Raw genomic sequence first — 13,631 nt, 5'->3', positions numbered from 1 at the left:
CTGCAGACATTTTTTGGTACCCTTTCCCAGCTCTACAGACAATTCCTTCGACCTCATGGCTTGGTTTTTGCGCTGATATGCACTGTCAACTGTGGGAACTTATATTGACAGCTGTGTGCCTTTCCAAATCATGTCCAATCAATTGAATTTACCACAGGTGGACTCCAATGAAGTTGTACACTCTAAAAATGAGGGGTTCATCAAGGGTTCTTTTAAGATCCTCCAAGTTCTTCGAAGAACCTTAGGGTTCTTGGCACTGAAAATGACCCTAAAAGTTCTTCCAAGAACACTATAGGTTCATCAAGGAACCTCCTTAGTTGGTGGGGGTTCTTGCAGGAACCTAACTGCCCAATGAAATATTTGGATTTGAATAATGAAAGGACAGCAGGTGCAAATTGATATTGTTTTATTATGATACCATCTATCTTTTAGAATTTTGCAAATCTTTCTAAAATGAACACAATTCAATTGGATATCAATCACCAAAGAGGTAAGAATATGTAGGCTGTAAGAATATGTTGAAGTCTAGCTGTATAGGGTGCAGATGACTGAACTGCTCACATTTGTGTCTGTGTCTGCAGGTATACAAACAAGGAGGCATACAAGAGGTATGTCAATTGGTATTGGCATGTTATGCAGATCATATTTACCATCCTCCTACCTTACCTCTTCAATGAATATCCCATAGGTCTCTACATTATGGACAAGGTATTATCAAAACATTTTTTTTGTTTCACATTCACCACAAAAACCAAGATATGAATACTGTTGTGTGCATGTTTTGTTAATCATCAGTATAATTACTATTTTTTGGATTCACAGACTTCAGCCGCCCTACACATCTGATGAATATAACAGTAAACCTGTTCGATCACCATGCACTGCAAAATAATTCTGGCTATGGATACGGAGAACATCAACACATTAACATCAACACGCCAGATGATACAGTATACCCATGCGTTGGACTTGGGGTTCTGTTGGGAGTTTATCTCATATTTGAATTATTTTATTCTGCTTTGCCACTAAAATCATAATAAACACTAAGAACTAAAATATTGTGTTATTGTTGTTATTGTTATGTGTATTATTATTCATAATAATAATAATAATAACAAAAACGAACCCCAAAAGGTTCTTCGAGGATCCATTAAACGGAGCTCTTTGAAGAACCCCTTTGAAGGGTTATTCAACAAACTTAGGGGTTCCCCCACAGTTTCAATTTGAAGAACCCCTAAAGGATACTCCAGGAACCTTTTCTTTTTGGAGTGTAGAAACATCAAGGATGATCAATGCCAACAGGATGCACCTGAGCTCAATGTCGAGTCTCATAGCAAAGGGTCTGAATACTTATGTAAATAAGGTATTTCTGTTTTCGCTTTGTCATTGTAGGGTATTTTGTGTAGATTGGATTAAATCATTTTAGAATAAGGCTGTAACGTAACAAAATGTGGAAAAAGGGAAGAGGTCTGAATACTTTCCGAATGCACTTTATGTTAGACAATGATCTGAGATATTATTATTACTCCTTCTCTATAGTATGATACTTAGGTGACTTGTGACCTCCCTGAACTTTGACTGATTAAATGGAGTACTGTGCCTGCTATTGCTCATTCTGCAACTGGTTTAGCTTTATTTCTGCCTCCTTAATTCCCTCCTCCATTTCTCTTTCACCCAATTCTCTCCATTCTCCCTTTGCATTCTCTACATTTCAGTATTCTATTTATGTCTTTCTCCATCTCCTCACTTTCAGTTATCTCTTTTTCCACCTCACGATCCCGTCTCTGCATTGATATGTGGAGAAAGTGTATTCATAATTCTTTATTCTGTGTGAATCTTTTTCCTTTCTTTTTCTTACAACTGTCTGACCATGCCAGATTTCCAACTTCAGATACCCTCAGGCTATCTGGTATAATCTAGTTAATACTAGTTAGTAGGCCTAATTTTCTTACTGATACAGAAACACTTTTAGCTACATATTATTTTCTGACTCACCTGTTAGTCGGATTCATGCAGTTGTCAAGAGTTTAACAAAAGTATACGCTTAACAAATGATGCTGTAGTTTTATAATGTGGATGGTCCAGGTCAGAGCCATGTATTTTCTAAATATATGACTCTGGTCCAGGCTAGTGGTTCTTTCTTTGGTTCTTCATTCTGTAGTTCTAGCCTTTTTGTTGCATTGTAATGAGATTAGAATTGTGGCCTACTGGTCTAAAATCGCAGAATTCTGGAGATTTTAGAATAATACAAAATTCTTAATAATAATAATATTTATTTAGCTTTAATAGCGCTTTTCGTTACAGAAAATCTCAAAACGCATTAAAAAGCAAAACAAACAACAAATTTAAATTGAAATGGAGATTGAATGTCTCTGTTTGGCTTCGGGTGAAAGGGTGGGAGTTGAGGCAGTTTGATTTGGACTTTAATTATGTTATGTCTAGACAAAAGTCATACCTAGCCTTCTATTTAGAAAATCTAGCTATAGGTCCTTATTAGTTCAGTTTTTGTCTTTATAGCTGCCTATAGATGCGATCTCAATTCTCAGATATAAATCTTACATTTGCAGCCAAAGAAATGTGGTCTATGAAAAATAGATTAAAAAAAAACATTTGTTAGTAATTCAATGCGTTTTTGTGTGTGAAAATGGTCATATGGTCCGTTGTTGGGCTTCTTGGGTCTCCAGTCTCCACAGTGGTCCTTGTGCCTTCTGGTCCAAAGCCTGGTTCAACCACAGAGTTCTTAGTTTAACCCAGAGGTTCAAATACTTTATGTGCGCCGCCAGATCTGTAGGCGGCGATACTGTGAGTACAACATTGTGTAGTACCAGTTGACAACCACCGACAGATTGCAGTGGGCCTCAAAATAATCCAGAATCATGCTTTGAACTTTGGGGTAGGGCTGTGGCGGTCACGAAATTCCGTCAGCCGGTGATTGTCAAGCAAATAACTGTTGGTCTCACGGTAATTGACGTTAATTAACATAAACACATTTAGCATCTCCTGGCATCTCCTACCCTTTACCTTGTTCTGAACACCTCCAAAACAAAGGTAATGTGGTTTGGTAAGAAGAATCTCCCCACAGATGTGATTACTACCACTGAGGGTTTAGAGCTTGAGGTAGTCACCTCATACAAGTACTTGGGAGTATGTCTAGACGGTACACTGTCCTCTCAGCACACATCAAAGCTGCAGGCTAAAGTTACATCTAGACTTGGTTTCCTGTATCGTAATCGCTCCTCTTTCACCCCAGCTGCCAAACTAACCCTGATTCAGATGACCATCCTACCCATGCTAGATTACGTACCCATGCTAGATTACGGAGACATAATTTATAGATCGGCAGGTAAGGGTGCTCTCGAGCGGCTAGATGTTCTTTACCATTCGGCCATCAGATTTTCCACCAATGCTCCTTATAGGACACATCACGGCACTCTATACTCCTCTGTAAACTGGTCATCTCTGTATACCCGTCGCAAGACCCACTAGTTGATGCTTATTTATAAAACCCTCTTAGGCCTCACTCCCCCCTATCTGAGATATCTACTGCAGCCCTCATCCTCCACATACAACACCCGTTCTGCCAGTCACATTCTGTTAAAGGTCCCCAAAGCACACACATCCCTGGGTTGCTCGTCTTTTCAGTTCGCTGCAGCTAAGGACTGGAACGAGCTGCAACAAACACTCAAACTTAATCATGGACACTCTTACTGACAGTTGTGGCTGCTGTGCGTGATGTATTGTTGTCTCTACCTTAATGCCATTTGTGCTGTTGTCTGTGCCCAATAATGTTTGTACCATGTTTTGTGCTTCTACCATGTTGTGTTGCTACCATGTTGTTGTCATGTTGTGATTCTACCATGCTGTGTTGTCATGTGTTGCTGCCTTGCTATGTTGTTGTCTTAGGTCTCTCTTTATGTAGTGTTGTGGTGTCTCTCTTGTCGTGATGTGTGTTTTGTCCTATATTTTTTATTTTTATTTTATTTTTTATCCCAGCCCCTGTCCCCGCAGGAGGCCTATTGCCTTTTGGTAGGACATCGTTGTAAATAAGAATTTGTTCTTAACGGACTTGCCTAGTTAAATAAAGGTTAAATAGAAATGTTATAAATAAATAAATAGCATCTCCGGGATTCCACAAGCCACTGATGCAGACCTTGGAACATCTACATTTTAAAAAGTCTAATAAATCCATGTAATATAGCCTACACCTTCACAGTAAATCCATTATTTATTTTAGACAGGTCTAAAGAAACATGATATGAAGAAAATGTAGTCTATTTCAGAAGAACAGAATATCATACTCTGAGTTGTCCTTATGTTAGGTCCTGATCTGGCTGTGCCAAATGGCTGTGGGCTAACTAGTTCATTTAGCAGACAAGATTTGATTAGAATTCTGTGGCATTATTTTATATTAATTTATAGTATAAAGAATACAATTGAATAAAGCTGAATAAAATAGAAAGGATATTTTCTCCAAAGATTTGAGTGTCACGTCCTGACCAGTAAAGGGGTCATTTGTAATTGTAGTATGGTCAGGGCGTGGCAGGGGGTCTTTGTTTTGTGTGTGTGTTTTTTTTTTTGGTTCTAGGGGATTTTGGTTCTAGTTTTCTATTTCTATGTTTCTTTTTCCATGTTTGGCCGAGTATGGTTTCCAATCAGAGGCAGGTGTTTTTCGTTGTCTCTGAATGGAAGCCATACTTAGGCAGCCTGTTTTTTCCTTTGGGTTTGTGGGTGGTTGCTTTCTGTATAGTCTGTGTACCTTGCAGAACTGTTGATTGTCGGTTTGTTATTTTCGTTTAAGTGTTCACTTTATTAATAATAAAAGAAGATGAGCACTATACCCACTGCGTTTTGGTCACTTTTCATCGACGCCTATGACATTGAGGGAGTGTGCACATGAGGCTATTCTGTGTTGAGCACTTAACAAAGAAATACATACTCCTATGTACTCAATTTAGAGTTATTAATGTAACTTTAGTTGTTCTACAAATGTAAGGCTGCATGATGTGACTCTAATGTGGCCGTAATGCACCCTAAAAAAATCCATGCCTTTGGAGCCAGTGGCCTTTTGCGGCCTTGGCCCAGAATGCCCTTCTCCCTGAGTGCTGCGCACTCCGAAGCACCTCTCACTCACATGGCTCTCCATCACATGATCGGGTCTTTCTCACAGACTACAAGTGAAGACAGACACATCAGGGACGCAACTGCACACGTCCTTATCCAATTCCGAGGTGCATATTAAAGATATTGGAAGCACTGTCCATATTTACTTTTCATCAGCCGACAAGATGAATAGGTCTAACGAACAGCAAAAGCACAAACCTATGTCAATCTACTATCTCCAATAGTACAAAAGTTGACCTATTCTGTGTGAGAAATAAATATTCCAAACATAGTCTGAGACAGTTGTGGGATGCAATAGATCCCAAATTAATACAACAACTAAAACTTTGTTATGCAATGTGGCTGACGCAACAGATCAGAACTTTTAGCTTTAAGTGTTGATAAACTATTAGGCTATTCCTTCACACTATAAGCACAGCAATGCGCACATGGCAGTAGGCTATAAGCACAAATGTTCAGTTAGCAGGAAAACACCATTATTAAAAGTGACCGCAAATGTGATTATGCATGTAATGCTTTTATTATAAAAGTGCATTTTTATGATGAAAATGATCTTCCCCAAACTTGAAACTCACCCGCTGCTTATGTATGCCAGTTACGCTCTACACCCCTTGTAAAGTGGATTAATGTGCTTAATTTTAAGAAGTTATTTGGCCACTTTAGTTGTGATACAAACCTTATCAAAACATATAGACCTATGGGCTAGGCTACATGAAGTGTGCCACTATGATTTGAAAAAGTTGCAAAAAAAGGCAATGTCTTATGCTGGGTATCATTCACAAGTGATAATATATACTGCTCAAAAAAATAAAGGGAACACTTAAACAACACAATGTAACTCCAAGTCAATCACACTTCTGTGAAATCAAACTGTCCACTTAGGAAGCAACACTGATTGACAATACATTTCACATGCTGTTGTGCAAATGGAATAGAAAACAGGTGGAAATTATAGGCAATTAGCAAGACACCCCCAATAAAGAAGTGGTTCTGCAGGTGGTAACCACAGACCACTTCTCAGTTCCTATGCTTCCTGGCTGATGTTTTGGTCACTTTTGAATGCTGGCGGTGCTTTCATTCTAGTGGTAGCATGAGACGGAGTCTACAACCCACACAAGTGGCTTAGGTAGTGCAGCTTATCCAGGATGGCACATCAATGCGAGCTGTGGCAAGAAGATTTGCTGTGTCTGTCAGCGTAGTGTCCAGAGCATGGAGGCGCTACCAGGAGACAGGCCAGTACATCAGGAGACGTGGAGGGGGCCGTAGGAGGGCAACAACCCAGCAGCAGGACCGCTACCTCCGCCTTTGTGCAAGGAGGAGCAGGAGGAGCACTGCCAGAGCCCTGCAAAATGACCTCCAGCAGGCCACAAATGTGCATGTGTCTGCTCAAACGGTCAAAAACAGACTCCATGAGGGTGGTATGAGGGCCCGACGTCCACAGGTGGGGGTTGTGCTTACAGCCCAACACCGTGCAGGACGTTTGGCATTTTCCAGAGAACACAAAGATTGGCAAATTCGCCACTGACGCCCTGTGCTCTTCACAGATGAAAGCAGGTTCACACTGAGCACGTGACAGACGTGACAGTCTCGAGACGCCGTGGAGAACGTTCTGCTGTCTGCAACATCCTCCAGCATGACCGGTTTGGCGGTGGGTCAGTCATGGTGTGGGGTGGCATTTCTTTGGGGGGCCGCACAGCCCTCCATGTGCTCGCCAGAGGTAGCCTGACTGCCATTAGGTACCGAGATGAGATCCTCAGACCCCTTGTGAGACCATATGCTGGTGCGGTTGGCCCTGGGTTCCTCCTAATGCAAGACAATGCTAGACCTCATGTGGCTGGAGTGTGTCAGCAGTTCCTGCAAGAGAAAGGCATTGATGCTATGGACTGGCCCGCCCGTTGCCCAGACCTGAATCCAACTGAGCACATCTGGGACATCATGTCTCGCTCCATCCACCAACGCCACGTTGCACCACAGACTGTCCAGGAGTTGGCGGATGCTTTAGTCCAGGTCTGGGAGGAGATCCCTCAGGAGACCATCCGCCACCTCATCGGGAGCATGCCCAGGCGTTGTAGGGAGGTCATACAGGCACGTGGAGGCCACACACACTACTGAGCCTCATTTTGACTTGTTGTAAGGACATTACATCAAAGTTGGATCAGCCTGTAGTGTGGTTTTCCACTTTAATTTTGAGTGTGACTCCAAATCCAGACCTCCATGGGTCGATAAATTGGATTTCCATTGATTATTTTTGTGTGATTTTGTTGTCAGCACATTCAACTATGTAAAGAAAAAAGTATTTAATAAGATTATTTCATTCATTCAGATCTAGGATGTGTTATTTTAGTGTTCCCTTTATTTTTTTGAGCAGTGTATAATTCACAAGTGATAGGCTAATATTGTCACCCATCAGACTATTTTGGATTTAATCTTGTCTTTACATATACTAAATAATATATGTGTGACGTTTGTTTTGATTTAGAATGAACCATTATCATGCACTCGTCTCGAAACAGGGGCAGCGGGAAAAAATACATGTCATCTATGATAGCGAATGGAGGACGCTTTTCCCGTGGTTCATTTTCATGCCAGCCAGGTATGCTGTACTCCTGTTGTAAAGATAAGCAATGTGCTTAATATTAAGAAAGTTGAGAAATAAATACAGTAGGCCTAGCCTATAGAAGGTAGGATTTGGACATGTTTCAAGTGTGTGCAAATGGACAGAGAAACTGAAGGACGGTGTGTAGAATGACGATGGTGTTGCAATTGTGGTGGGAAACATGATCCTGAGTTCCTGGAGTGCCCTGTAAGGGTGAAAAAGATTGAGGTGGCAAAAGTTAGAGCGGTCAATCGAATCTCCTATGCCGAGGCTATAGAGTTGAGAAAACAAGTGACCCTTTTGAAGATATGGTAGTGGATGCTCCACAGCCAGTAGTAAATGTTTGCTGCCAGTCAAAAGATACCCTGTATGTTAAAAAGGTAAATTTTGTGGCATTCATTGCCACAGTTATAAACTGTACGGCTCAAGTGTCAAAGAACTAAAAGAAACTGGAAATTATTGTGGCTGAGGCAGAAAAGATTTTGGGACTTCAGTAGGTGGCAACATGCACACTAAATTGTGCGAAAGCCAATATACCATAGAAGAATAAAACGACTACTGACAAAAAGAGCTTGTCTGTTCTTTTGAGTTTTGATGTTGAGTCTTTGCCTGACAAAGTGATGTTAGGATATATAAGTTATCCTGTACGAGCTTTTGTGCAGAATACATTACGTTGTTACAGGTGTCAAGCTTATGGATATGTGTAGCAGGGTGGTTCCTATGTGTGAGAAGTGTGCAGAAGGGCATGAGACAAAGGAATGTGTAGCATTGGGGAAAGTAGTGGAATGTGTTAATTGTAAGGGTGCCCATGGGGCTGGGGATCAGAAATGTCCCGTGCGAGAGAGGCAGGTTGAGGTTTCCAGGGTTAGAGTAGTGAAGAAGTTGTCATATGCTGAGGCAGTGAACAAAGTAGAGGAAGATGGGTCAAGGGGGAGGGATCCTGAGAGGAGTGATGTGAGTAGTAGATGTGTACCGGTACAGCGGGATAAACCAACAAGTGATGTATGTTTCAGTGAGATTGGATTTTTGGCATTTATAGCAATGCTTATCACCAGTACTGTAGGGATGGAACATAAGTCGCAGAAAATAGAGGTTGTGCTGGCAGCTGCAGAGGTATTTATTTGGTATATATTTGGGTGTGCGGGATTTGACGTCAGAAGAGTTACAGGGTGTGTTAAGTGGTGGTGTCCCGTCCTTTCAGGCTGTTGGCCTGAAGTAGGACTAAATAGATTTAAATAGTGGAGTATGTTGAATTTTTTGAGTGTAGTGTATATATATATATATATATATATATATATATATATATATATATATATATATATATACAGTTGAAGTCGGGAGGTTTACATACACCTTAACCAAATACATTTAAACTCAGTTTTTCACAATTCCTAACATTTAATCCTAGTAAAAATTCCCTGTCTTAGGTGTTGGAGATTTTCCAGTCATCTGATGATTTTCAGTAACCTATACTGTTCTCTTTGAAGTAGGAAGAATAATCAATATAAGCTTAAATATTAGACATGTGTAAGCAGAATGAAGGCTAAACCCATGTGAGTGTCCAAACTAGATCAACATCGAAGAGACCATTGGACATGTAAAGAACAGAACGTAAGCAGAATCTGTGTAGATGAGGCAAGGTAAACTAACAAGACGTGACTGGTCTGGGCCATATCTGATCTTGTGAAGGCTACTGGACACGCATATAAGTTAAGCATACATTGATCATGTAGGTCTAAACTTGTAAAGACCTTTGGACAGGAACATTAGCTAAGGGGTATGCATGTCATGCCACCAATAGAATCTAGGCCCCAATATCTGAGCCAATAAGAGAATGGAAACTATGTAACAAAGCAAATGGGGTGATGACGTTATGTAAAGGTAAAAATGTATAAAAGCCAAGCACTAAGAATGAGGAGGCAGTTCTTCCATGGAGGTGCTCGGCTTTGTTGCTCTCTGCAATAAAAGTCCAATTGAATTCACAAGCTCCGGAATCTGAGTAGTATTTGATTCAATATTTTTCCACAACAGTTAGGATCACCACTTTATTTTATGAATGTGAAATGTCAGAATAATAGTAGAGAGAATGATTTATTTCAGCTATGATTTCTTTCATCACATTCCCAGTGGGTCAGAAGTTTACATACACTCAATTAGCATTTGGTAGCATCGTCTTTATATTGTTTAACTTGGGTCACACATTTTGGGAAGCCTTCCACAAGCTTCCCACAATAAGTTGGTGAATTTTGGCCCATTCCTCCTGACAGAGCTGGTGTAATTGAGTCAGGTTTGTAGGCCTCCTTGCTCACACATGCTTTTTCAGGTCAGCCCACAAATTTTCTATAGGATTGAGGTCAGTACTTTGATGGCCACTCCAATACCTTGACTTTGTTGTCCTTAAGCCATTTTGCCACAACTTTGGAAGTATGCTTGGGGTCATTATCCATTTGGAAGACCCATTTGCGACCAAGCTTTAACTTCCTGACTGATGTCTTGAGATGTTGCTTCAATATATCCACATCATTTTCCTACCTCATGATGCCATCTATTTTGTGAAGTGCACCAGTCCCTCCTGCAGCAAAGCACCCCCACAACATGATGCTGCTACCCCCATGCTTCACGGTTGGGACGGTGTTCTTCGGCTTGCAAGCCTCCCCCTTTTTCCTCCAAACATAACAATGGTCATTATGGCCAAACAGTTATATTTTTGTTTCATCAGACCAGAGGACTTTTCTCCAAAAAGTTCAATCTTTGTCCCCATGTGCAGTTGCAAACCGTAGTCTGGCTTTTTTATGGCAGTTTTGGAACAGTGGCTTCTTCCTTGCTGAGCGGCCTTTCAGGTTATGTTGATAAAGGATTTGTTTTACTGTGGATATAGATAATTTTGTACCTGTTTCCTCCAGCATCTTCACAAGGTCCTTTGCTGGGATTGATTTGCACTTTTCGCACCAAAGTACGTTCATCTCTAGGAGACAGAACATGTCTCCTTCCTGAGCGGTATGACGGCTGCGTTGTTCCATGGTGTTTATACTTGCGTACTATTGTTTGTACAGATGAACGTGGTACCTTCAGGCGTTTGGTTCATCCTTGGGAACAATTTCCAGACTTGTGGAGGTCTACAATTTTTTTCTGAGGTCTTGGCTGATTTCTTTTCATTTCCCCATGATGTCAAGCAAAGAGGCACTGAGTTTGAAGGTAGGCCTTGAAATACATCCACAGGTACACCTCCAATTGACTCAAATGATGTCAATTAGCCTATCAGAAGCTTCTAAAGACATGACATTTTCTGGAGTCTCCAAGTTATTAACGTTAGTTAGCAACAGCAGCAGTAATGTTTGGTCAGTTGTTTTATTGCCATAAACCTGAGGTTAACTATAAAAAGGTATTATTGTTGACGTTAACGTTATCCAACCAGATCATAACGTCTGAGAACACTTTCATATTTAGCAACAACACATTTTCCTACCAGAGGGAAGGAGAGAATGAGCAGGTGTAAATGTTTTGATTGTTTCATTTTGGGTGAATTTTTACAGGTAAGCTACACTAACATCCAGAGCACATTAGAGCCAAGAGGATAGGCCCTATTTCCAATGTGGTCCTTGAAAGAATAGACAAATAGCAGTATTAACCAATATAAATACAGAGTAGAACTATTCCAATGTAAACACAATATTCTGCCTTTTTCTAGAGGAAGCAATGTCTCCCTCCTCCCTCAAGCTTTACGAGGCACAGTTCTTTGGTTTCACGCCTCAGACTGCGCCTTTCAGGACTGCCTGAATGAATTACGGCTCGTTGTAGAAGCGGTGTTCGTGAGAAAACTAAGCGGGACTGAGCCCAATGGAGAGCAACTACGTTCAAGTGCAAGTGAATGCTCCCAAAAAGTTGCAGATATTCCTTCAGGAACTTTTCAAACGTCTGTCTTATCGCATGGAAACTGTTTTAGTCAACAATGTCCTCTCAGTCCTGCCTAATATGTTGTTACCTGATGACCAGCCACACAAAAAGTACTTTCAACGTTTAGAGGAGGTTCTTAATCTGGAATCTTCCCTGGCGGAGCTGCAACTAGTGTACCAGGCAGAGGTGTGTGGCAGGCAGGCCTTGCTGGCTGAACTGGAGGAGCAGAGAGAGGTCCAAGAGCAGCTGGATGGAATCCTGAGGTGGATTGTAGAACTACAGGCAGCGTGGATGCAGGAGGGAATGGGCAGCTTCCACGACAGTGGAATGATGCAATCCGTGTGATGATGCAATCGGTCAAGAAAATGCAGGCTGTCATTGGAGGTCAATAAGCAAAGGACTGGATGAGGACTCGTCAGTGGGATGGACCCACATGGTGTAAAATACTTAGTGGTGGTTTGAGAAGGGTAGGTCACAGGTGTAATAACATTCTGACTTGGAATAGCTCCCCCTGTTCGACATAAGATACAAATAGAATTCTAGGCCTTTGGATTTATGAACAATTATACAATTAGTCAGACCCAAGTATTATCGGCAAGAATGTGAGCACTTTTTAAACAAAAAATGTATCTTTGTTTTGATGTATTTCCTTTTTGATGGCTTTCTATACATTGTAAATATATTATCCACAAATTTTGAATAGTAACAGAGGCTCAAGCTGTTAGTATTTTTTGAACCTCTCAGTCTTAAAGAGGAAGTTCACCCATTTTTACATGGGGCCTTATTTTCACTCTTTCTGTGCTTGTATTTGATCCCCCAAACTGTAAAAAAAAAAAGAAAAGTTTAGTTAGTCATCACTTGCCATAGACTACATTGCATTATGAAACACTCAACTAACTCATTTCAGAATCTTATTCTGGATAATATCTCTGCACTAAAATTGTGAAAAAAAATTCCTTTGTCCTATAAATCTATATTTGCATAGTTTTGTTGTAAACCGCATCATTCAAACATGCATTTATACCACAGTGGGAGAAAAAAATTAAATACAATTGTGCAGGGACATCATCCATAATGACATTCTGATGTAATATGAGTTGGTTTGGAGTGTTATGGATCGTTTTATAACAGATTTTAGACAGATTTATAATATGCATTATAATAATTTATAATGCGTTGTAGTCAATGGCAAGTCATGACCCATCAAATTGTGACAACCAATTTTCTCTGTAACAAAATATCAAAAAACTGTTTGGGGGATCAACTACAAGCTCAGAAAGAGTGAAAATAACATGTTAAAATGGGTGAACTTCCCTTTAACTCTGGATCTATGAAAAGCATTTTTTTGGAACCATAGTCACCACAAGAGGGAACCATTGCTTTGTTATTTCATCTAAAAAATCAATTGACCAAGCAGTGCGTTTGTACGGTGTGAATGATTTTGATTCTTTGTTCCGTAATATCTTTTAAGCACTATCATTGTAAACATTTAACACTTTCCTCATTTTGAATGAATAAAGGTCTGATTGTGCAATTGCATCTGATAAAATTAAAATCCTTTCCCTTGCCAATCATGGTCTGTCTGTCAGATACAGTCTGGGCTTGTCTGTGGGGACTGTGATGTCTAATGCTGTATGATGTTGACTGACTGATAAGCAGCTCGTTTGACAGTAGGCTGCTCTGACACCGTGGTCTCAGTGGGAGATCCTGCAGTGATTAGACTGTTGTGTGATGTCCATGGCTGGAACCCCAAACTACCTCTTCACAGGGGTCCTTCCTGTTAATGGATACTGGGAATGTATTTATGTTTAATAAAAATACATTTAATTGAATGTTGACCTACATTTTACCAGCAGAAAATGTAAATAAGTGTACAGATTTTCTCCCAAACAAGGCAATATGCACTGCACATCCAAAATGTGTTCTTGTGTTGGGAACATGTTTGTAAGAACAAGGTTTTTCTGCTCCCAAAAGTATTTTTCTGTTCCTACAGTATGTCCAGATGCACATTTTACATGCA

The 13,631-nt window shown here is 40.5% G+C and overlaps 1 pseudogene; it reads left to right on the top strand.

Annotated features, from left to right (window-relative positions):
• The first annotated feature begins 9,347 nt into the window (after positions 1 to 9,347).
• On the top strand, positions 9,348 to 12,053 carry LOC106603411 (protein MIS12 homolog; annotated as a pseudogene).
• Positions 12,054 to 13,631: the final 1,578 nt, after the last annotated feature.

The sequence above is a fragment of the Salmo salar genome, chromosome ssa04 (genome assembly GCF_905237065.1).
Source record: "Salmo salar chromosome ssa04, Ssal_v3.1, whole genome shotgun sequence".
NCBI lineage: Eukaryota > Metazoa > Chordata > Actinopteri > Salmoniformes > Salmonidae > Salmo > Salmo salar.
The sequence above is the reverse complement of the archived record's forward strand: the minus strand, read 5'-3'. Positions and strand labels throughout refer to the sequence as shown.